We start from the raw sequence: 25,077 nt of genomic DNA on the forward strand, positions 1-25,077 counted from the left end.
GCCCCCTGCGCGCCTGGCTGGGGATGGCGCATCGCGGGCCCGGCCCCACACGGGAGCCCTCGCCCCCCGAGCCCCGGCGCTGTGTCCATCCCAGCCCCGGCAGGGCGCCCTGCTGTCGGGGCAGGGGCTGCGCTAGGGCGCCCTGGCGGCCACTCACAGAGACGGGAAGGGCGGTCAGACCGCGGCCGGGGCAGCCGCTGCTCCGTGACTCAGTGCCGGGAGCAGGCTGGCAGTAGCTCCGCGCTGCAGGCAGTGCTCCAGGGCACTGCACCTGGCCCGTCAGTCAGTGCTGGGAACGGGGGAGTCACGCACATCAGAGCAACACCAATGCCCAAGCCCCGGAGGGCCTGGATTAGAGGAACTAAGAACCCGGTCCCCCTTCAGGGTGCTGAGACCCTTCAGCGACGAGGTATTTTCCTCCCCTGCCTTTGCCCGCACGAGGAATGGAGTTCCCTCAGCAACTGCAGGATCGAGCATTAACTCTACAGCTTGGGTGTAAGCAAAAATTACGTGGGTAGAGCACAATCGGCTACAACTCCTGGAAGGGTGAGCACACTAAGATCCTGATCTGGCACTGACCTCCACGGGGATGTGATACCCTGTTTCCTCGAAAATAAGACAGTGTCTTATATTAATTTTTGCTCCCAATGATGCGCTAGGTCTTATTTTCAGGGGAGGTCTTATTGTTCCTGGAGCTTCGGGGCCTTATATTCCGGGGTGGCCTTATTAGCGTGGAGGTCTTATTTTCGGGGGATGCCTTATATTACAGCGAGAGGCAAAACTGGAAGTAGGTCTTATTTTCGGGGGATGTCTTACTTTCGGGGAAACACGGTACCAGTCAGCTCTGTGTTCTTGGGGAACCAGGGTGCCGTATCCAGCCTGACACTCCTCCCCACGCCGCCTCTGCTTAAACCAAAACCCATCAGAACAGGGAAAACTTGCAGAGAGCAGTGAAGGGCATTAGGAGACACACCTAGACCCCTCCTGCCAAGGGTGACAAGATGAAGACATCTCCATTAGCATACAGAATGGAGAGCAGAGACAACTCCCCTCGCCTCATCTGCATGAAAGATGGGACAGGGAGACATCTCAATTTGCATACAGAATGGAGAACAGAGAACCACACTGAACTCTGGGACCAGAAAAAGCAGGGAAGCACTGCATTATGGGAATCTCTGCTCCAGCTGCTAATGAACCTATGTCTGCACACACCCAGCTCAGCAATTATCAGACCAATTCTAGTAATGAATCCTTGATTGATATCCAAATACTGAAGCAGCCTAGTTGCATTGTGAGCTTCCTGGAAGAAACCACCACCCATAGCCAAGAGTGATCAGTTCCTATTGTCTAGCCTAAAGAAAATCCTTGAGTCATCAGCTTACCTATAAACAAATCTAGTGTTCTCCCTTGAACCATTGTATTTTCTCTACAAAAATCCCTACTCACCCTCCAGTCAGGGTTCTGAAGCTTAGATCCAAACTAGGCATCAGTTCCACTAGGACTCCATCTTCTCCTGACTGATCGTGCTGGGGGCTCTGCCTGTCTCCAGCATTCAGGACCCTCAGCTACCACCATCACCTGGGAACCCCGACCAGTTCAAGCCTCATGGAGTGGGTGAGATCCCCCCTCTTTCTCTCTCTATTTTCCTTTCTACCTTAGGTATTAACCTTTAATAATGTATGTTATGTTAGTTTAGCTTCCTTCTGTAGTTATTGCTATTATTCAATACATAACTTTTATGGTTAACTTGGTTACTTCTCTCTCTCTTGCTGAACTTTACTCTTTTGTGTTTTTAGCTTCCCCCATTCACTACAGCAACACTTCTTTTACCTAAGCTAAAGATCCCTGCAGCGCCCAAAATACTGTGGGGTTTGCTCATCAAGTAGTTACTACCAGTACAATTGTGATGTGAGAGTGGGGAAAGGGACGTGCTGAATCTGGGACCTATAAGGGTAACAGCTTGAAAGTGCTGCTTCATCCAGCCTAGTGAGTCTAGAGACATATAAGGGGTCAGCTTGACAGTGCTGATTGACCCGGTCTGCTCAGACTTGCTCTGTTAATGTATGTGTGGGTGTATGGGTGTTCATCCGGTTCTGGGGCTGGAGAAACCCAGCCCTGGGGAACCTAGATCCTGCAGGATAGCTCCATTGGGAGGGGACTTGCAGAAAGGAGAAGTAGAGCTCCATCTGAAAACACAAGTGACACAAGCTGTACACTGATAGAATTACAGAATCCCCTCCCTCAGAAGAGAATCATAGAATATCAGGGTTGGAAGGGATCTCAGGAGGTCATCTAGTCCAACCCCCTGCTCAAAGCAGGACCAATCCCCAGACAGATTTTTGCCCCAGATCCCTAAATGGCCCCCTCAAGGATTGAACTCACAACCCTTAGTTTAGTAGGCCAATGCTCAAACCACTGAGCTATCCGTCCCCCCAGAGTAACCCAAATAAATGAGCATACCCCAAAGTAATGGGCAAAGCTGGTAACAGATGGACGCTGATGCTTGCAGAGAGCCCTGGGAGCAAAAAGTCCATTCCTACATAGAGCTCCTTGCAGAATTGGGGCTTAAGGAGGGATATGAATGTAAGTGGGCACAAGGGAGAGAGTAACAAGGAGTTAAAGGAAAATTTGGGGGTATCAGGAAAATCTTTATATCAGATGAGGTAGTGTAGGGAACAATCCTGCATCATGCAGACTGTATGGGACCCACGAGGATTGTCCCATCTCTAATGCCCATGCTGCACTGGTAACAAAAGAAATCAAAGAAAAGCTCCATGAACCTAAGAATTAGGGCCTATGTCAAAAATATGAAGCTTCCCCCTCTATGTCCCTAAATCCACCTAAAAATAATGATTTAGTCTGGACCTTTCCTTCAGGGGGCTGCAGAATGGAAACAAGACGAGCCTGCTCTGCTCCAGTGCATCAGATCCATACTAAGGAAGAGAGATGCTCATTAAGTGAAAGCCAGCAGGCCACACAGATTCAAACAGAGAGCTGGGGGACAGCGCTCAGACAAGTCACTCACTAGGGAAGTAATAGCAGCAGCGGTACCAGTCAGTCCCAGGGATAGAAAAGAGGCTGTGGAAGATCTTCAAGGGAGCAGAACAGTGCATTCAAAGGGGGCAGTAAACAAAGTATATCCACTTCTCCCACCCCTGCCATAGATACGCCCAGAATAACTCGCCCTGGTTTTCCTTTTAAATGCATTTGATGAAGGGTTCCAGATTTATACCACCATTAAGTTCTCTGTTTATCCCAGAATAAGTGCAGTAGGAGCTTCCTACATATCCCCCATGACATGCCCTCCAGGGAGGGGTAGTTCAGTGGGTTGAGCATTGGCCTGCTAAACCCAGGGTTGTGAGTTCAATCCTTGAGGGGGCCATTTAGGGAACTGGGGTAAAAATCTGTCTGGGGATTGGTCCTGCTTTGAGCAGGGGGTTGGACTCGATAACCTCCTGAGGTCCCTTCCAACCCTGGTATTCTATGATTCTATGACCACTGGTGGGGTGACCAGTCTCCAGGTACCATTCACTGTCTCTCTCTGAGGAACCTGTCAACTGTGATAGTGTTTTCTGGCTGTGGAGCACAGTTCCCAAACATCTCAAAAAAAAAAAAAGCCCCCAAACTGATGCCAACACCTGCAAATAATATTAGCCTGGTAAACTGCCTAGCAAAACACATGGAAAGATCTAACCACTAACTGAACTCTACCTGGTGCTAATCAAATGCATGCATCCCCCATCTTCCTCCTGCATATTACTGCCCGAGCGTCACCTGTGATGAAATCATCATCCAGACATTCCTGACTCCATCCTTGAAAAACTCTACTGGGTCTCTGGTCATTGCAGGATTCAGTTCAAACCTGTCCTCCCTGCTTTAAAAATCCTCCACAGTCTTCTCTCTTGTTCTCTTATTCCCCTACTCCAAGCACCTGTGTAGCACTGACCCTCTCTCCCTTTTTCAGCACAACTCTCCACTCTAGGTGTAAGCCTTTTTCTCTGCAGCTCCTGCCATCTCCACACCCCATCAGCTCTTCATCTATTTTCAACTATCCAGATTTTTAAACCTCACTGACTTTGCAGCAAAAAAAAACTGTATTATCTAATTCTGCAAAGGATTTTGGGATATAGAGAACCTATCCAAATGGCACTTGTATTATATTATACTTGCTTTAGGACACGTGGGTGTTAGACAGGTCTGACACAAAAATGACGATGTGCCCCGCAGTTGTCATGCAGAGGACAGGTCCCTGATACAGACCGATCTGGATCACTTGGTGAGCTGGGTACAAGCAAAGAATATGCATTTATAGTGATAAGCCAAATAGATTGAACTCTGAGTCTAACAAAGAGAAGGTTAAGAGGTGACTTGATTACAGCCTACAAGCACTTACATGGGGAACAAATATTGGATAATGGAGTCTTCAATCTAGCAGAGAAAGGTCTAACACGATCCAATGGCAGACTGGAAATAAGGCATACGTTTTTGACAGAGAGGGTAATTAAACATTGGAACAATTTACCAAGAGTTGTGGTGGATTCTCCATCACTGACAATTTTTAAATCAAGACTGGATGTTTTCTAAAAGATTTGCTCTAGGAATTATTTGGGGGCAGGTCTCTGGCCTCTGTTATACAGGGGGTCAGACTAGATGATCACAATGGTCCCTTCTGGCCTTGGAACCTGTAAATCTATTAATTTTAATATGGCCAAATGTAAAGTTATACATCTAGGAACAAAGAATGTCGGCCATTCTTACAGGATCTGGGATTCTATCCTGGGAAGCAGTGACTCTGAAAAAAGGTGGATAATCAGCTGAACATGAGTTTCCACTCTGACGCTGCAACCAAAAGGGCTTATGCAACCCTGGAATGTATAAACAGGGGAATCTCAAGTAGGAGTAGGTAGTATTTGGTGCTGGTCTGACTGCTACTGGAATACTGTGTCCAGTTCTGGTGTCAACATTTTAAGAATGATGTTGAATAGTTAGGGTTCAGAGAAGAGCTATAAGAACGATTAAGGGACTGGAAAACCTGTCTATTGTGAGAGACTCCAGGATCTCAATCTGTTAAGTTTAACCAAGAGAAGGTTAAGGGCTGACTTGATCACAGTCTATAAGTACTCAGATGGGAAACAAAACTTCGATAATGGGCTCTTCAGTTTAGCAGACAAAGGTATAACAAGATCCAATGGATGGAAGTTGAAGACTAGAAATAAGGCACATTTTTTAAAAACAGATTAATTAACCGTTGGACCAATTTACCAAAGATAGTTGTGGATCGTCCCATCATTGGCAGTTTTAAAATCAGGACTGGATTTTTTCTAAAACATCTGCTCTGTGTTATACAGGAGGTCAGACTAGATTGCCACAGCTGAGTGCAGCCCATACAAGAGGTCAGAGTTTGGCTTGGGCAGCCTAGAGACACGTTTTCGGAGGATGATGTTTATCCAAGAAAACCCACAAACGCGAAAAGGGATCGTAACCGAGAGAAAATGCTATCACAGCAAACTCCAGCTGGACATGCGCTGTGGTGTCTATGGACAGCCTCTTGGCCTCTCTTCCATAGCTCTTCTGTAAACCCCAAATAATCCTCATACAGACGCCAGCTTCCAATTGTCCGCTCAATCCCCGCTCAGACCCAGGCCCCATCCCCACTCCACCCCTTCCCCCACTCACCCACCCCGCCTCTTCCTGCCCCCCTCCCCCAAGCGCACCCTGTCCCCCCTTCTCCCAGCACCTCCTGCACACTCCGGAACAGCAGATCAGGTGGGCGGGAGGCGCTGGGAGGGGAGGGGGAGTTGATCGGCGGAGCTGCCAGCGCTGGTGGGCAGGAGGCTCTGTTGGGAGAAGGGGGGGGCTGCTGGTGGGTGCTGAGCACCCACTAATTTTTTTTCTGTTGGTGCTCCAGCCCTGGAGCACCCACGGAGTCAGTGCCTAGGTTGAGCGGGTTATCCCATCTCCTCTCCAATCTAGGACTATGCTCCTTCAACCCAGTGCAATCTTGCAAACTAGTGTGATAGACATGGGATGAAATTTAATAGTACAAAGTTCAAGGTCATGCATTTAGGGAGTAACAACAAGAATGTTTGCTATAAGCTGGGGATGCATCAGTTGGAAGTGACAGAGGAGGCGAAAGACCACAAAATGTGATGCAGCCGTGAAAAAGACTAGAGCAATGTTAGGATGCATCAGTTGAGGTATTTCTTGTAGAGACAGGGAAGTGTTACCATGATATAATGCTAAACAAGGCACTGGTGGGACCTCATCTGAATACCATGTGCAATTCTGGTCTCCCATGTTTAAGAAAGAGGAATTGAAACTGGACCAGATGCAGAGAAGACTAGAGTTCCTACATGGAATGGAAAACCTACCTTATGAGAGGAGACACAAACAGCTTGGGTTGTTTAGCCTAACCAAACGAAGGCTGAGAGGAGATGATTGCTCTGTATACATTGAGGGATAAGTACCATGGAGAAAGGAGTTATTTAAGTTAAGTGCCAGTGTGGACACAAGAACAAATGGATATAAACTGGCCATCAGCAAGTTTAAGCTTGAAATTAGGCGAAGGTTTCTAACCAACAGAAGAGAGAAGTTCTGGAACAGCCTCCCAAAGGGAGTAGTGGGGTGAAAAAACTTAACTGGCTTCAGAACTGAGCTTGATAAGTTTATGGAGCGGATGGTATGATGAAACTGTCTACAATGGCAGGTAGCCAATCTATGACTGGTAGTGTAACACTGAGGCCTGGTCTACACTACGAGTTTAGGTTGACTTTAGCAGGGTTAAATCGAATTAAGCCTGGACACGTCCACACGACAAAGCCCTTTCTTTCGACTTAAAGGGCCCTTTAAACCGGTTTCTTTACTCCACCTCCGACGAGGGGATTAGCGCTAAAATCGGCCTTTGCGGGTCGGATTTGGGGTAGTGTGGACGGAATTCGACATTATTGGCCTCCAGGAGCTATCCCACAGTGCTTCATTGTGACCGCTCTGGACAGCACTCTCAACTCAGATGCACTGACCAGGTAGACAGGAAAAGCCCCGCGAACTTTTGAATTTCATTTCCTGTTTGCCCAGCGTGGAGAGCACAGGTGATCACGCAGAGCTCATCAGCACAGGTAACCATGATGGAGTCCCAGGATTGCAAAAGAGCTCCAGCATAGACAGAATGGGAGGTACGGGATCTGCTCGCCATATGGGGAGACGAATCAGTGCTAGTTGAACTCCATAGCAGTAAACGAAATGGCAAAATATTAGAAAAGGTCTCAAAGGCCATGAAGGACAGAGGCCATAACAGGGACGCACAGCAGTGCCGCGTGAAAATTAAGGAGCTAAGGCAAGCCTACCACAAAGCCAGAGAGGCAAACGGAAGGTCTGGGGCAGAGCCGCAAACATGCCGCTTCTACGCGGAGCTGCATGCCATTCTAGGGGGTGCAGCCACCACTACCCCAACGTGTGCTTTGACTCCGTCAATGGAGAAACACGCAACAGGGAAGCAGGTTCGGGGTACGCGGAAGATGATGATGATGATGATGATGAAGATAGCTCACAGCAAGGAAGCGGAGAAACCGGTTTCCCCAACAGCCAGGATATGTTTATCACCCTGGACCTGGAACCAGTAACCCCCGAACTCACCCAAGGCGTTCTCCCAGACCCTGAGGGTACACAAGGGACCTCTGGTGAGTGTACCTTTGTAAATATTACACATGGTTTAAAAGCAAGCGTGTTTAATGATTAATGATTAATTTGCCCTGGCAATCGCGGCCAGTACAGCTACTGGAAAAGTCTGTTAATGTGTATGGGGATGGAGCGGAAATCCTCCAGGGACATCTCCAGAAAGCTCTCCTTCATGTACTCCCAAAGCCTTTGCAAAAGGTTTCTGGGGAGGGCTGCCTTATCCCGTCCGCCATGGTAGGACACTTTACCACGCCAGGCCAGTAGCACGTAGTCTGGAATCATTGCATAACAAAGCATGGCAGCGTATGGTCCCGGTGTTTGCTGGCATGCAGACAACATCCATTCCTTATCTCTCTTTGTTATCCTCAGGAGAGTGATATCATTCACGGTCACCTGGTTGAAATGGGGTGATTTTATTAAGGTGGCATTCAGAGGTGCCCGTTCCTGCTCAGCTGAACAGAAATGTTCCCCGCTGTTAGCCACGAGGTGGGGGGGGGGGGGAGGGGGGAAGGGATCATCCCAGAGAATTGGGGGGGGGGGGGGGGGGGGGTAGTTGGGTTTGTGCTGCCTGTTAACCGGAAACTCCAGCCCCTCCTTTTACATTGCAAACCCATTTTAAATGGCCAACCCAACGGGTCCTTGGTATGGGAAATGAGGGCGCTACTGTTTGAAACCATTCCCACATGTTATGAGGGTTAAAAAGCCAAAAGACTGTGGCTTACCATGGCTGCCTGCAAGCCGAATTCTGTTGCCTGGCACTGCATGAGTGATCTCTCACACCAAACCGGCAGGCCCTCAATATAAGAGGAAAAATGCGACCTTGTAACGAAAGCACATGTGCTGTGTAATGTGAACAGCAAAATTTAACGTGAAAGAGTGTACCCATTGTTCTCTAAAATGTGTCTTTTTTTAACCATCTCTCCCTTGTCCTCCACCAGCTGCAAATGTTTCTCCTTCGCAGAGGCTAGCAAAGATTAGAAGGAGAAAACGGCGGACTCGGGATGAGATGTTCACGAAGCTCCAGATGTCCTCCCACGCTGAAAGAGCACAGCAGAATGCGTGGAGGCAGTCAATGTCAGACTACAGAAAAGCACAATATGAACGAGAGGAGAGGTGGCGGGCTGAATCGCGGGATGAACAGAGCAAGTGGCGGGCTGAAGATGATAGGTGGCGTCAGCTTGCAGACAGAAGGCAAGAGTCGATGCTCCGGCTGCTGGAGCATCAAACTGATATGCTCCAGCATATGGTTGAGCTGCAGGAAAGGTAGCAGGAGCAGAGACCGCTGCTACAGCCCCTGTGTAACCAACAGCCCTCCTCACCCAGATGCCCAAGAACACGGTGGAGGGGCCTCCAGCCACCCAGTCACTCCACCCCAGATGATTGCCCGAGCATCGGAAGGCTGACCTTCAATAAATGTTAAAGTTTTAAAGTTTTAAATTGCAGTGTGTCCTTTTCCTTCCCTCCTCCCCCACCCCTCTCGGGCTACCTTGGAGGGTGGGGTGGTTGGTTTACAGGGAAGTAGAGTGAACCGGGTGGGGGCGGGGGGTGGACGGTTCATCAAGGAGAAACAAACAGAAGTTTCATACTGTAGCCTGGTCAGTCACAAACTGGTTTTCAAAGCTTCTCTGATGCACACCGCACCCTGCTGTACTCTAACCGCCCTGGTGTCTGGCTGCACGTAATCAGCGGCCAGGCGATTTGCCTCAACCTCCCACCCCGCCATAAATGTCTCCCCCTTACTCTCTCAGATATTGTGGAGCGCACAGCAAGCAGCAATAACAATGGGGATATTCTTTTCGCTGAGGTCTGAGCGAGTCAGTAAGCTGCGCCAGCACGCTTTTAAACGTCCAAATGCACATTCCACCACCATTCGGCACTTGCTCAGCCTGTAGTTGAACAGGTCCTGACTCCTGTCCAGGCTGCCTGTGTACGGCTTCATGAGCCATGGCATTAAGGGGTAGGCTGGATCCCCAAGGATCACGATAGGTATTTCAACATCCCCAAAGGTTATTTTCTGGTCCGGGAAGAAAGTCCCTTCCTCCAGCTTTCGAAACTGACCAGAGTGCCTGAAGACGCGAGCATCATGTACCTTTCCCGGCCATCCCACGTTGATGTGGTGAAACGTCCCCTGTGATCCACCAGGGCTTGCAGCAGCATTGAAAAGTACCTCTTGCAGTTTATGTACTCGGTGGCTTGGTGCTCTGGTACCAAGATAGGGATATGGGTTCCGTCTATCGCCCCACCACAGTTTGGGAATCCCATTGCAGCAAAGCCATCCACTATGGCCTGCACGTTTCCCAGAGTCACTACCCTTGATATCAGAGGTTTTTGATTGCCCTGGCAACTTGGATCACAGCAGCCCCCACAGTAGATTTACCCACTCTAAATTGATTCCCGACTGACCAGTAGCTGTCTGGCGTTGCAAGCTTCCACAGGGCTATCGCCACTCGCTTCTCAACAGTGAGGGCTGCTCTCATCCTGGTATTCTGGTGCTTCAGGGCAGGGGAAAGCAGTCACAAAGTTCCATGAAAGTGCCCTTACGCATGTGAAAGTTTCGCAGCCACTGGGAATCATCCCACACCTGCAACACGATGCGGTCCCACCAATCTGTGCTTGTTTCCTGGGCCCAGAATCGGCGTTCCACGGCATGAACCTGCCCCAGTAACACCATGATTTGCACATTGCTGGGGCCCGTACCTTGTGTGAGGGCTGTGTCCATGTCAATTTCCTCATCACTCTCGTCGCCGCGCTGCAATCGCCTCATCGGCTGGTCCTGGTTTTGCTTTGGCATGTCCTGGCTCTGCATATACTCCAGGACAATGCGCATGGTGTTCATAGTGCTCATAATTGCCGCGGTGATCTGAGCGGGCTCCATGATCCCACTGCTATGGCGTCTGGTCTGAAAAAAGGCACGAAACTGACGGAGGGAGGGAGGGGCGACTGACGACATGGCGTACAGGTACAGGGAATTAAAATCAACAAAGGTGGCTGTGCATCAGGGAGAAACACAAACAACTGTCACACAGAACGGCCCCCCCAAAGATTGAACTCAAAACCCTGAGTTTAGCAGGCCGTTGATTTCACAGAGGGAGGGGGAAGCAAATGAATACAGAACAAATCTGGTCCATCTATTTTTTACATCTTAAGCTGGCAGCAGACGGTGCAGCATGACTGATAGCCATCGGCATCTTCTGGGTGCTTGGCAGAAAATGCTGTATTACGACTGCTAGCCATCATCGTCAAGATGGTTCAATAGGACTGCCGGTAGGATTGAGTCTCCAGGAGACAAAACACGTCTGCCCAGGTGCCTCTGACCGAACTCACTGAGGAGTACGACGATGATGGATACCAGTCGTAATACACCATCTACTGCCAAAAGGCAAGGGGCTGCTGCTGTGTAGCAATGCAGCCCCACGTCTGCCAGCACCCAGATTGCCGATGAAGGCTACCAGTCATACTGCACCGTCTACTGCCAAAAGGCAATTAGCTGCTGCTGTGTAGCAATGCAGTACCACGTCTGCCGTCACCATATGTCATCTGGGTGCCGGTGAGCTGAGCTGAGCGGGCTCCATGCTTGCCGTGGTATTTTGTCTGCACAGGTAACCCAGGTAAAAAGGCGCGAATCGATGGTCTGCCGTTGCTCTGATGGAGGGGGAGGGGCCTGACAGCATGTACCCAGAACCCCCCGCGACACTGTTTTGCATCATCAGGCATTGGGATCTCAATCCAGAATTCCAATGGGCGGCGGAGACTGCGGGAACTGTGGGATAGCTACCCACAGTGCAACGCTCCAGAAGTCGATGCTAGCCTCGGTACTGTGGATGCGGTCCGCCGGCTTCATGCACTTAGAGCATTTTATGTGGGGACACACACAATCGACTGTATAAAACCGATATTTATAAAACCGGCTTCTATAAATTCGACCTAATTTCATAGTGTAGACATACCCTGACAGACCCTGGTCGTCGGCTGGATCGAACCTAGGACCTCTGGAGCTAAATGCATGAGCTAAAAGCCATGTGGCTATTCGCCTAGATTGTAGCAGACTCAATCTCTAAGTGGTCTCGGTGCCACTAGATGGGACAGAACACCACACCCAGGAGGTGTGTGGGTTACACTAGCAGCAAATATCTCCAATGGCCGCTGATGGGACACTAGATGGGGAGGGCTCTGGGTTACTACAGAGAATTCTTTCCCAGGTGTCTGGCTGGTGGGTCTTGCCCACAGGCTCAGGGTCTAACTGATCGCCATATTTGGGGTCGGGAAGGAATTTTCTCCCAGCTCAGATTGGCAGAGACTGGGGGATTCGCCTTCCTCTGCAGCACAGGGCACGGGGCATGGATCACTTGCAGGCTTTAACTAGTGTAAATGATGGATTCTCTGTAACTTGAAGTCTTTAAACCATGACTTGAGGACTTCAGTAACTCAGGAAGAGATTGGGGTCAATTACAGGGGTGAGTGGGTGAGGTTCTGTGGAATAAGCCGTGTGCAGGGGGTTAGACTAGATGTTCATGATGGTCTCTTCTGACCTTAAAGTCTAGGAGTCTATAAAATGAAACCACATGGTCTCCAGGCAGAGCAGATGACCTGGTTTTGACAAAGGGCCAGAGAAGCAAGAATCTAGATAGTTAAGACAATAATGACAAGGTTCTGGCTTGTTAGTCAGCCTCTGGTTTGTCCCTCTGAAAACACTACTCCACAGTATCAGATGAAAGCACCCAAACTGAAAATCTGAGGAGGCAAGCACTGTGCACCCATGGAAAACAGGTACTGCCACCCCTCTGCAAGCAGCTGTCTTGAGATGAATTAGGGCAATGGATTAGTAGAGTAATTTAGCTCAAATACCAGGGCTTTAGTACGCACATGTCCTTGCATAGCTTACACATTCTCAAGCAGATGTCAAGCTGGATGTTGCTAGAAGATGGACAGTTGGGGAATAATTAAATCTGATTAAATCTCCACATATTGCCCTTCCTCTTTTCCAGAATTCTGTGGAGCTTTTCAGTTCAAAGTGACCAAGTGAAAGGGCAGGGATTGTCAGTCAGTCCTAGCCTATGAAAATGTTCCTGCCATTCCTATGGAGGAGGCTGTAAACTCCTTGGGGTAGGAATTGTGTCTGCCCTTGTGCCTGTCCAGTACCTACCCTGGCAAAGCAACCCCCTGAGAACTGACTGAGGACTCTTGGCAGTACCACAATATGGTATGTACAATCATTAATTCAGAAGATGCAGTAGGCTGCCTGTAAGAGCAGCATATCAGCAGGGCAGGAGCAGGTTTCCATTGCTAGGAGAATGTAAAAGCCAGTAACATTTGTGTCTCTCTTCTCTGCAGTAAATTGTCCCAGAATGAAAACTGCCTGTTCATGCTAGTTGCCAAACATATCAATCACTCGGCTGGATTCCCTCTGTTTTAGGGCGATCAATCTCACCTGGGCCATTCTGCATCACACAAGCTCTCTTGCCAATACTTTCACTGAAGCCCCACACCTAACCTAGGTGTTAATGAATCAGATAGCTAGCGCGGAATTTCATATAGCTCCCCAAGCACAGGCAATGCAAATCCCCCTGATTGGATACAAATTGTCATTAATTGCTACTGACTGCATGAACAATTCTTAGATAATCTGGGCTAAAACATGCTGGTATTATTGTGTATGTCTACACGACCCAGCCCGGGGAGAGAGACTCACACTAGCTTTGTCTGCACTACCGTGCTAAAAATAGTAGTGCAGGCACTGAGGCATGGGCAGTCACCCAAGTCCAAGCTGCCCAACCTCCTGAGTCTGAGCTCAAGTGGCTACACAAAGATGCCACTCATGTCACAATGTCCACGCTGCTATTTTTAGTTTGCTAGCTTGAGTGAAGCTAGCACGGCTGTTCACCTGAGGCGGCCCGCTCACAGCTGTAGTGTAGACATACCCTTTGTTACCCTGTCGTTCCCCCTCCCCCTCTCATTGGTGTCTCAGTCACACTGGCACAATGGGACCCTGCTCTGGTGGAGGCCACTAGACACTATTGCAATAGAAATACAGTAATACAAACGGGTTCCATATGAATGACAAGTTCTAATGATCAAAACTTAGGGGAGAAATTCTGCCACCCGCAGTTGCTACAGGGAAGGAAGTCCCTGTTACTATTGCCCCGCCTGGTAAATACCTGGAACTTGAACCAACCGGCTACAGAATGGCAGTGTCTTGCCAGGCTGTGCTTCCCAGAATCCTTCATAGATTCAGAAATTTTAGAGCCAGAAGGGAACATTAGATTGTCTACTCTGACCTCCTGAGTAACACAGGCCATTCAATTTCAACCAGTTATGCCTGTATTGATCATAAGAATTTGCATTTTGATTAAATCATATCTTCCAGAAAAGCACTCAGTCTTAATTTTAAGACACCAAGAGATGGCGAATCCACCACTTCCCTTGGTAGTTTGTTCCAGTGGTTAATCACCCACACTATTAAAAATGTACGCCTTATTTCTGAGTTGAAGTTATCTAGCTTCAGTTTGCAGCCATTGGTTCTTGGTATCACTTACTCCAGTAGATTAAAGTGCTATTTAGTACCCCGTATTGTCTCCCTGTGAAGGTACTTACACACTGTAAGCAAATCATCTCTCAATCTTCATTTTGATCAGCTAAACAAATTGAGCTCTTTAAGGCCTTGGCTACACTTGCAGATGTACTGTGGACGCGGTCCGCCAACTTAATGCACTTAGAGCATTTTATGTGGGGGGGACACACACAATCGACTGTATAAAACCGATTTCTATAAAACCGGCTTCTATAAATTCGACCTAATTTCGTAGTGTAGACATACCCTCAGAGAACTGCCAATCATTGTACGGCAAGCCAGTGACAGAGACATACTATTCAGTGTTTCGCAAACTACTGTCCTGGTGACCCCTTTCACATAGGAAGCCTCTGAGTGTGACCCCCCCTTATAAATTAAAAGCACTTGTTTATATATTTAACACCATTATAAATGCTGGAGGCAAAGCGGGGTTTGGGGTGGAGGCTGGCAGCTCATGACCCCCCATGTCATAACCTTGTGTCCCCCTGAGGGGTCCTGACCCCCAGTTTGAGAACCCCTGCACACTGCAAGCTCAGCAGTTGCTGAATCCAGGTCATTGAGCTGGACGGCTCAGGGGATGGTAATGGGATATGGAGCTCTTTCCTTCTAAGTGGAAATACAAATCAGATCTAAATCAGCGGTAACAACTTTTGGTCACTATCCGACAGCTGATCAACAACCTGTGTCAAATGAGCTGATGATCTTAGTGCAGTTCCCAGTAGGCGTGAGTAGGTTAATTCTCTGCCCTGCCCTGTGCTTTAATCTTTGGTGTCTGACACGATCACCAGCATGTGCACACTATCACCTAGAAACTGATCTGGAGTGTGAGGCTCTTTGCCAGGGCATCACGAGGAAGACAGCCCTTCTATTTCCTGCACTGTATCTGCTCTGCAGAGCACTTTGGTTACGCCAGTGTGGTCTCCCTCCGCAGACACAGTGGGCTCTCCCATCTCCTAGAGACACAGCTGGTATCTCAGAAGAGAAGTGAGACTTTCAAAATCTACTAAATGACACAAGCAAGAACGAGACAGGAAAACTCTTTGGCCAGTAGCGCTAGGGCATGACGTTCCGGGAGAATTCAGCCCACCAGGATGGGTGTGGACATAAGACAACTAGAGCAGTGGCTCTCAACCTTCCCAGACGACTGGACCCCTTTCAGGAGTCTGATGTGTCTTGCGTGCCCCAAGTTGCACCTCACTTAAAAGCTTCTTGCTTACAAAAATCAGACATAAAAATACAAGTGTCACAGCACACTAGTACTGGAAAATTGCGTACTCTCTCATTTTTACCATATCATTATAAAATAAATGAACTGGAATAGAACTATTGTTCTTACATTTCAGTGTATAGTACATAGAGCAGTATAAACAAGTCATTGTCTGTAGGATATTTTAGTTTGTACCGACTTAGTTAGTTAGTGCTTTTTATGGAGCCTATTGTAAAACTAGGCATATATCTAGATGAGTTGATGTACCCCCTGGAAGACCTCTGTGTACCCCCAGGGGTACACGTACCCCCGGTTGAGAACCCCTGAACTAGAGGACATGTTGGCAGAGAGACTGCAATAGCTGTTCCTTTTCATACCTCTTTCTGATGATCACTTTCACATGTTGCTGCCGATTTCTCCAATTCAGGCGTGTCTCAGAGGACAGCATCTCAGCTGGGGCCCACTCCAGAGGCTGCAGCAAAAGGAACAAGGGCTCGCTCTGCAGGGTTCATGAGCTGGACCTGGCCAGTGGAACCAAGGTTGGCCAAATCCCAGTGCGGTTACGGTAAGGCCCAGGGAGCAGACGTCCCCACTCCGGAAAGCACTCGGCACAGTTCTAGAGCCAGTCAAAGCAAGGCAGGACACCACAACTAGACCTGCTGCTATTCACCATGGACTTCGACCCTTCAAAGGAACACAGGCAGTGAGGCCAGAGAAGACCCACTGAGACAAAAGTGATATCAAATAACTCCTCGTAACAGCTTATCTAACCCATCTTTCTTTGCCTGTGTTGATGAATCCTACATCTTCTTTATGAATCTCTTGCATGGCTTAGTTGCTGTGGATGTACCCTAAGAAGACAGCATGGCGGGGGAGGGGAATAAACACCAGAGGTTTTTCTGTGTGTTGAAGTCCATCTCTCAACGACTTCAGATCAAGGTCCCTTTGGTTATTTGGCATGCAAGAGGTTTCTTTCTAGCAGCCTAGCCAGCAAACGAAACAGGGGGGCTGGAAGCGAAGCTGGGTTTTCCTCAGGCATTACCACTTGTAATCAGGAGTCTGCAACTGGAGCTCAGTTAGTGACACTGCTGATGTGTAAGCCCCAAAAGAATCCAGCTCCTTCTCCTGTAGCTCGGGCGTCTCTGCAGGGCTGACAGCAGTAGAATCGGACTGTTGTCTCGAAACGAACAGCTCCGAGCCTGACTCGGTTACACACAGACGGGCGGGAAAGGTGGCTTTTTACAAACAAGAGACAAAGCGTTGAGAAAAGGGATACAAGGAAAGCCCTACATTCAGGATATTTGGCACATACCACGTTAGTTCTGATGGGGGGGGGGCGTTGCAATATTGAGCGGAAGTGGGGTGAGGGAGAAAGGCCCATTGAAGGCAAGGGAGGGAGAGAAGGATTGGGAGGAAGGTGGGGCGGGGCAGTGAGGCTGGCAGTGGAGGGATGAGGATGGGGAGGGAGGAGGCAAAAGCCCATCTACAGACGGTAAAGACTGGTCCAAAATGTATCTGCATCCTCAGAAAAGGTAACGCAAAAGTAACTGCCTACAAATATGACCGGATGTGAACCCAAGGGAGTGGGGGATGGGGGGATAATTTAAAGTGGCACGAAGGGGTGTAACCTGGAGGGGTGGGATGAAATATCTGAATAAATGTCCTGACACTGATATGAATCAGATTGTGAATCTTCTCCCCAGGAAGGGGGGGGGAGGGGGCATCACCTGTGGGCATTTCAATCCAGACTGGCCAGAGCCCTAGAAAATACCAGAGGGAACAGCCTTGGAGGGACGGGCTGGGTGATCGAACAGGCTCTTCTCACCTTTGGCTGCTAGGAGTCTCGAATGTGGCCATGGTTGAGCTGACACCTGTGTGTTATAGCAGCTCCTGTAGGGCCTACTTGAGTTCCACGTGCCATGCAGTCCCCGCCGTAGCCCCCTGGAGATCGGTCTAACTTTCACCAGGAGGGCGATGGCATTTCCCACGCCGGGTTCTCTCTGGGAAGTGATTTCTTTTGAAAGTTCAAACAAAACCTGGAGAGCTGGTTTTGAGTTTAAAGGGAGTGTAAAAACAAACGGTTCCCATGGTACAGAAACTGTAACCACTTCATTTAAAATGGGCCAAAAGCAAACACAAATGAAGTTGGATGCTTGCATTGGCCATGTTCCTGGGGGAAGAGAATGCCAGTGCCTGAGGGCATGTGCACAGGGAAGGAGGTCCTGGCCTGGCCATGGGAAAGTGCCCACTCCTCTACTTTTAAATAGATTGGTTTGGATTAAAACCAAATGCTGAGCTCTGAAATCTACATGCTGAGGACATCCCGGGAAGAGGGCAGTAAGCTTGTGGCTCTGACTATAATCATGGTCTGGATGCATCCCCCTGCTGTGATTCAACTGAGCTTCTGACATACTCTCCTTGCCAAGCACAATCTTCACAGCTGGCCAAAGCCACACTGCTCCCTCTTCACCTGCTCACGGCTTGCCAGCCCAGCTCAGGTTTAACCCCAAGGCCCAGTTCAGCCTTTCGCCAGCTCGGTTGGTCACACAGAAATGACGGTCAATTGCCCCTGGGGAGCAAGGACGGTCTGATTCTGTAGGACTTCCGATCCTTAGCTGGGGAGATAACGTCCAGGTCGCTCTTCACCTTGACCCCATCCCCTGTCCAGCCTACCTCTTCTCCTGGATGTCCCACCACCTCAAACATCTCGTCCCCTCAGCCCCAAGCTGGCAAACCAGGGGTCATTTGTCACTCCTCCCCCCGCCCACTTCTGGAACCGACCGTGCCGGCCAATAGCACCAGCCCGCGGGGCCCCCGGCTGTCGCCCCAATTCCCCATATCCTAGGGATGGCTCTGGCTATACCTACATGGAAGTGCATTTGCCAGTTGTAAGCCAGTGGGCTAACTCACCGGGCCTTGCACTCTCCAGCCACAGGATTCCAGTCCCTTTGCTTCAGGGATTCAGGTTTATTTCTTCAAAAGAAACACAAGTTCGACACATCAGTCATTGCCCTTCCCCTTCCCCCAGCCCAGGCTTTTCTGGTCTCTGCAGGCCATCTGCCTGGGAGTCAAGGCTAAACCCCAGCTCCCTTCTCCTTCCTACGCTGCTTCCTGCAGGCCAAACACCTGGCAGTCACAGAGACTCCTTCAAGATCCTTCCTACACCCTACAGCGATCCCACTCGCCTGTGCTGCTTGCTGATTTTTATGAGCACGAGGGGAGTTCAAGCTATCACCCCATCCCTGTCTCACCACATCGGCTGATCAGTCACAGGTGGGGAGTCCAAACAATTCCCATAAAGGGCCGTTGCACAGGTGTCACCAGTGTAGCTTATTTCACACCCAAACTGCCATAAGCTGTTCCCACAGAACCCCTTTTATCGCTGGTAGAAGCTGTTCTCTGCACAGAGGGGTTGCCGGGATCGCTAGACTTGCAAACCTCTTCCGGTGTCGACCTGGCGTGTCCCTCTGGAATACCCTGGGGGTGGGGCTCTCACAGCAACACAAGACGGGATTGCTGGGCTGTTGGAGGAGAGACCCGGACCCAGGGGGTGTATGTGGAATGGTGGCCACTACAACTCACGAGTAGTGCGCCCTTCCCTCACCAGGGGAGGGTGCCACTGCTGTTCCATCACCCACCATGTCAGGTTCGTTTGCCGCTCACACTGCGCTCGTCACTACCAGCCGAGTGCCCGGCAGGCACCAGCTCCAAAGAGACACTGCGCGATACAGGAATGTGCCCCCCCTGCAAATTCCCCTCGGACATCTGCCTTCTGGGCCTCACCAGGTCAAATTCTCCATGGTCCACAGCATACCATCAAGTGGGGGAGGGAGGCTAATGAGCTGCAGCTGGCACAGTAGGGCACTTAGAGGGGAAGGTTTCTTGGTCTCAGCACTCAGCAGTGCAATGAGGACACGCACATTACCTTTCCCCGGGGGAGTGAGTGGAAGCTGGGTTCAGATCAGACCCATTAGCACCGAGGAAGTGGTGTCTGCTCAGCGACTATCACTGTCCCAGGCACAGTGGGGAGATCAGTGGCCCTGCAGCCACGCAAACAATCAGCACTCACTCACGACACATTTGACTGCCCAGCAGCCACATGTTTTGGTGAGCGCTCAGGTATCAACATGCCTGAGCTGCAGCCTGGGAAAGAGGGAACCCCAAACTCCCCCAGCTCTGCACACGGCCAGACGCGAGAGAGACGCTCCACTCAAGGGCAGCCACACAGCTAGCTAGGCAAGCCTTGCTAACTCAGGCAATAACAGAGCCCATGGGGGAGGGATAGCTCAGTGGGTTGAGCATTGGCCTGCTAAACCCAGGGTTGTGAGTTCAGTCCTTGAGGGGGCCATTTAGGGATCTGGAGCAAAATCAGTACTTGGTCTTGCTAGTGAAGGCAGGGGGCTGCACTCAATGACCTTTCAAGGTCCCTTCCAGCTCTATGAGATTATATATATATATATTATATTATATTATATTATATTATGTCCATGCCACACATCCATGGGATAGGATCTTGCCCAGGGTTACAGGATCACCTGGTGTAACACACGTGAAAGGGGCAGAGTTAAGTCTGCTGGGAAGGCAAAGGTCAAAACAATAAGAAAAGATACAGGATCAAAGCATTACAGTCGTCTCCACCAACAGCCTTACACTGCCGACCACAGACACTGTGCTGGGAAAGAACTGAAACCTTCAGCCACCTGAAATACTCCTTCCTCATAAAAGCCACTTCTCTCTTGTAGTCCAGTGTGCACAGATGCAAATTCCAGATCCAAGGTGAGAATTAACATAAGGATTCATGGATGTTAAGACCAAAACTAATTTTAAGTACATCAGAGGTAGGAAGCCTACCAAACCACCAGAGGAGCCACTGGACAATCGAGGTGCTAAAGGAGCACCCAAGGAAGACAAGGCTATTGTGGAGAAGCTAAACGAATTCTTTGCATCAATCTTCACTGCAGAGGATGTGAGGGAGATGCCCAAACCTGAGCCATTCTTTTTAGGTGACAAATCTGAGGAACCGTCCCAGATTGAGGTGTCAATAGAGGAAATTTTGGAACAAAATGATACATTAAACAGTAACAAGTTACCAGGGCTAGATGGTATTCACCCAAGAGGTCTGAAGGAACTCAGATATGAAACTGCAGAACTACTAGCTGTCTCATATAACCTATTGCTTCAATCGGCCTGTGTACCAGATAATTGGAGGATAGCTAATGTGACGCTGATTTTTAAAAAGCCACCAGAGGCGATCCTGGCAATTACAGGCCCATAAGCCTAACTTCAGGATCAGGCAAATTGGCTAAAACTACAGTAAAAAACAGAATTATCAGACACACAGATGAACAGGATATGTTGGGGAAGAGTCAAAGTGGCTTTTGTAAAGGGAAACCATGCCCCACCAATCATTTAGAATACTTTGAGGGGGTCAGCACACATGGACAAGGGGGATCCAGTGGATATAGGGTACTTGGACTTTCACAAAGCCTTGGACAAGGTCCCTCACCAAAGGCTCTTATGCTAAGTAAGCAGTTGAGGGATAAGAGGAATGGTCCTCTAATGGATCAGTAACTAGTTAAAAGACAGGTAACAAAGGGCAGGAAGAAATGGTCAGTTTTCAGATTGGAGAGAGGTAAATAGGTGGGTCCCCCAAAGATCTGCTCTGGGACCTGTGCTGTTCAACATATTCATAAATGACCTGGAAAGGGGGGCAAACAATGAGGAGGCAAAGTTTGCAGCCAGTACAAAAGCTCAAAGCAGACTGTGGAGAGTTACCAAGGGATCTCACAAATCAGGGCAACAAGATGGCAGAAAAAATCAAAGTTGGTAAGGGCAAAATAATGTGCAAGGGAAAACATAATCCCAACTAGACATACAAAATGAAGGTAAATAAATTCGCTGTTACCACTCAAGAAAGATCTTGGAGTCACTGTGGATAGTTCTCTGAAAACGTCCGCTCAGTGTGCAGCAGCAGTCAAACTGTTAGGAACCGTTAGGAAACGGATAGATAATGAGACAGAAAATAGCATATTGCCTCTATATAAATCCATGGTACGCCCACACCTTGAATACTGCCTGCAGTTCTGGTTGCCCTAGGTCAGAAAAGACACAGGAGTGTGACCCTTCTGCCAGTCCGAGTTGGCAGCAACAAGGGCCAGGTGCAGTATCTAGAGATTCCTTTTCAACAATACAATGCAAAACCGGCTCGAACCCCCACCCAGTGACCTGGGACAATTACCCCCCCCCCCCCCCCCGGGCACCTCTGAGAAGCAATACTTCCCCCTCTCACAAGCACCGAGTCTGAGCGTAGCAAAAAACCACCGTTAATAAAAGGAGGGAAATAATGCAGCATTAATTTGGGGAAACACCGCAAACAAGGTTGATAAACAAACTATGAGTAAAAAACCCACCACCAAGTAAGTTGGGCAGTGTCCGTTTCCCCTCAGGTTCTTAAGTCTAGCAACCCAAAAGTCCCTTTAATGTGCCCGTCCCTTCTCTGCACCCCACTCACAGTTGCTGTCCTTGGTCAGTGCAGCCCCAGAGTTCACCTTCCATCCTGGGTGGAGGGGGGGGGTAAGGAGACACCCTACTCGCTCCACTGCTCGGGCACTCACTCGCCAGCCTCTCCGCCAGCCGCCCTGCGGGCCGCTCGCCATGCCAAGAGTATTACTCTAACAAGGAGATTGGGGATCCCATACCAGCCAGAAGTGACCATTTGGGCAAGCAATCCCATCATGCTGAGCACCTAGGCAGGGTGGGTGTGCCCCTGCAAACGAGATCAACTCCTGAAGTTCTTTTCCACAGCTCATCACTAGACATCAAGGGAGAGCTCACTCAGACTCTGCTTACATTAGAATTCGAAAAAGTACAGAGAAGGGCAATAAAAAAAGATCAGGGGTATGGAACAGCTTCCATATGAGGAGAGATTTAAAAGACTGGGACTGTTCAGTTTAGAAAAGAGACAACTAAGCGGGGATATGATAGAGGTCTATAAAATAATGACTGGTGTGGAGAAAGTGAATAAGGAAGTGTTATTTACTTCTTCTCATAACACGAGAACCAGGAAGCAAGTTTAAAACAAACAAAAGGAAGTATTTCTTCACAGAATGCAGAGTCAACCTGTGGAACTCCTTGCCAGGGGATGTTGTGAAGGCCAAATGTATAACTGGGTTCAAAAAAGAATTAGATAAGTTCATGGATGATAGGTCCATCAATGGCTATTGGCCAACATGACCAGGAATGCAATCCCATGCTGTGGGTGTCCCTAAACCTCTGACTGGACGAGAGGGGATGGATCACTCAATAATTGCTGTTCTGTTCATTCCCTCTGAAGCTTCTGGCACTGGCGACTGTCAGACAAGATACTGAGATTTATGGACCATTGGTCTGACCCCATGTGGCCATTCTAATGTTTTCAAGGAACCACTATTTTCATCTAGTCTGGCCTCTTGCAAAGCACAGGCCATCGAATCTGATCCAGTGATTTCTTCGCTGATCTCAGAAATTTGTAGTGGAGTAACAGCGTAAGTTTTAGAAACAGTCTTGATTTAAAGACAAAGTGACAGAGAATCCACCCCGTCCATCGGTAAGTCATTCCAATGATTACTTGCTCTCACTGTTAAACATTTGGGCTTTATTTCCAGTTTGAATCTGGCTATCTTCAATTTCCAGCCATTGGATCTCATTTGGCCTTGTCTGCTCGCTTAAGGAGCTCTCTTTCCCCATGTCGGTACTTACAGATGTAGTAGAAAGAAAGCTTGAGACTTGAGGCCGAGTATAAGGGCCTGGTGTAAGGCCTAAGGGCCAAACTAAAGTCAGGTCCTGCCCCATAACAAAGCAGATGCTTGCTTGCAGGGTCACTGTCCAATACATGAACTTGGCAAGCATAGGGCTGGCCTTGCAGACAAGCACTCCTAGGCACTAAGTATTCACGTGAACACATTCCAGAAGGGTGGCACCAGAACACCCCGAATCAAGGTTATGGTGTAAACACACTCCCCGAAGATGATACAAGGACACGGTGACCCCCTTAGAGATAAGGTCAGGATGCCAGCATGCTGGATAGAGATGTTTTGATCGAACCAACACGTACAAGGCGAAGGGTGGTAACTAAGCACACCAGTGGGGCAATGCGTAACTTGTTTGTGTTGGGGCATAAAGAGGAGTGTCCGAGGGGGTGTCTTTGTCCGGCTGAGGGGGGAATGGAAAGTCCCAGCATTCACGGAGCTGCGTCCATTGTCTCACATCCTAGTGTAACTGTAGACATTGAGCCGGGGATCTAGGAGCGTGCTGCATGGGCAACAAACCCGGCCGAATGCCTTCCCTACAGAAACCGAGTCTGTGGTCTTTGGGGCAGCTGGATCGGAGCCTGCTGTGCAGTGCAGAGAGAACACACACACAGCCAGCAACTGACTACAACAGACTTTGGTCAAGCCACCATTGAACCTTCTCTTGAATGTACTAAATAGATTCAGCTCCTTTCGTCTCTCATGCAAAGCAGGTTTTCCAGATGTTAAATCATCCTTCTAGCTCTTCTTTGAATCCCTTCCAATTTTTCAATATTGTCAGGCACAACAGGACTGTGTAACACAAGGGTAAAGCTTGTCTGTGTGGCAGCGTTTGCTTGGGGGGCCTGTCCCAGATCATGGAATGAACTCCCCCAGACCCAAAGAAGCCCCTCAAAACTCCCCACCTACTGCTCCCTGTGCCAGGCACTTCTCCGACCAGCCTTCACAGATATAAACACAGAGCAGCACGTACGTCTAATTGATAGAAACCAAAGCCACATCCCACGTTACACGTAGAATTCTGCCCATGGGGAGAGAAGGGACATGTCACATCTGGCACATGCAAATCATGTCTCAGAGCATTTTTGGACAGTGCTCAAATACTGCAGTGAACAGGGCTGGGTATAAGCCGCTATAGAATATCCTCTCCCCCTCCCCAGAAATACACCTGATCCCCAAAGGGCAGCAATATAGTCCCTGCTGCAAACAAAAATCCACTCCACTTAGCTCATTTCTGAGCTCCAAGGCACCCTGAGAAACTTCCTCAAGTCCTACCTCTGCTCCCCTGTCCTCAGCACCACACAGGTTCCTCTGTTGCCAGGACTAGGCATGTAGCAGGGGGTCAGGATTTGCTCTCTCTCTCTGTCTGGTATTTTTAGTCTCTCTCTCACCTTGATATCTAAGCTCTGTGTCCAGCATTGCATCCTTGCCCACTGCACCCCCAGGTGGACATCCCCATCCTGGAATAGAACAGCTACTAATAGCATGGCTCCCTCTGAGCTATCTGCACACTGCCAACGGGCATGTGGCACGTTGACCCGTGTTAGGAGATGGAAAGCATAGCCGATGGAGCGATGTCTGGGCCTTGAACCTCCTTTGAACAGATCCAGTAACCATCTCACCTAGCCCGATTTCTCGCACTGCCTCTGCACCCTTTCTGTCTCCCTCTGGTTTATTACAGAATGAACTGTCATTTGTAAAATGGGGATTGTTCCAAACTGCACACGGGCCCGCCTGAGCAAACTGTTTCCCTGGAGGCCTTTAGTACTAACGTCTCCCCGTCAGGCCCACATGCCCTGAGGAGAGGCCTTGGTTATTGTGACCACAATCGAGGAGAGCTG

General features: G+C 49.2%; 1 protein-coding gene across 4 annotated transcripts in view; it reads right to left on the minus strand.

The window, feature by feature from the left end:
* The window catches only part of ST3GAL3 (ST3 beta-galactoside alpha-2,3-sialyltransferase 3), a 333,313-nt gene that overhangs the window by 301,203 nt on the left and 7,033 nt on the right, over positions 1 to 25,077 (minus strand). The window lies entirely within an intron of this gene.

This window comes from Terrapene carolina, unplaced genomic scaffold (assembly GCF_002925995.2).
Source record: "Terrapene carolina triunguis isolate 2854851 unplaced genomic scaffold, T_m_triunguis-2.0 Scaffold110, whole genome shotgun sequence".
Classification (NCBI taxonomy): Eukaryota; Metazoa; Chordata; order Testudines; family Emydidae; genus Terrapene; species Terrapene triunguis.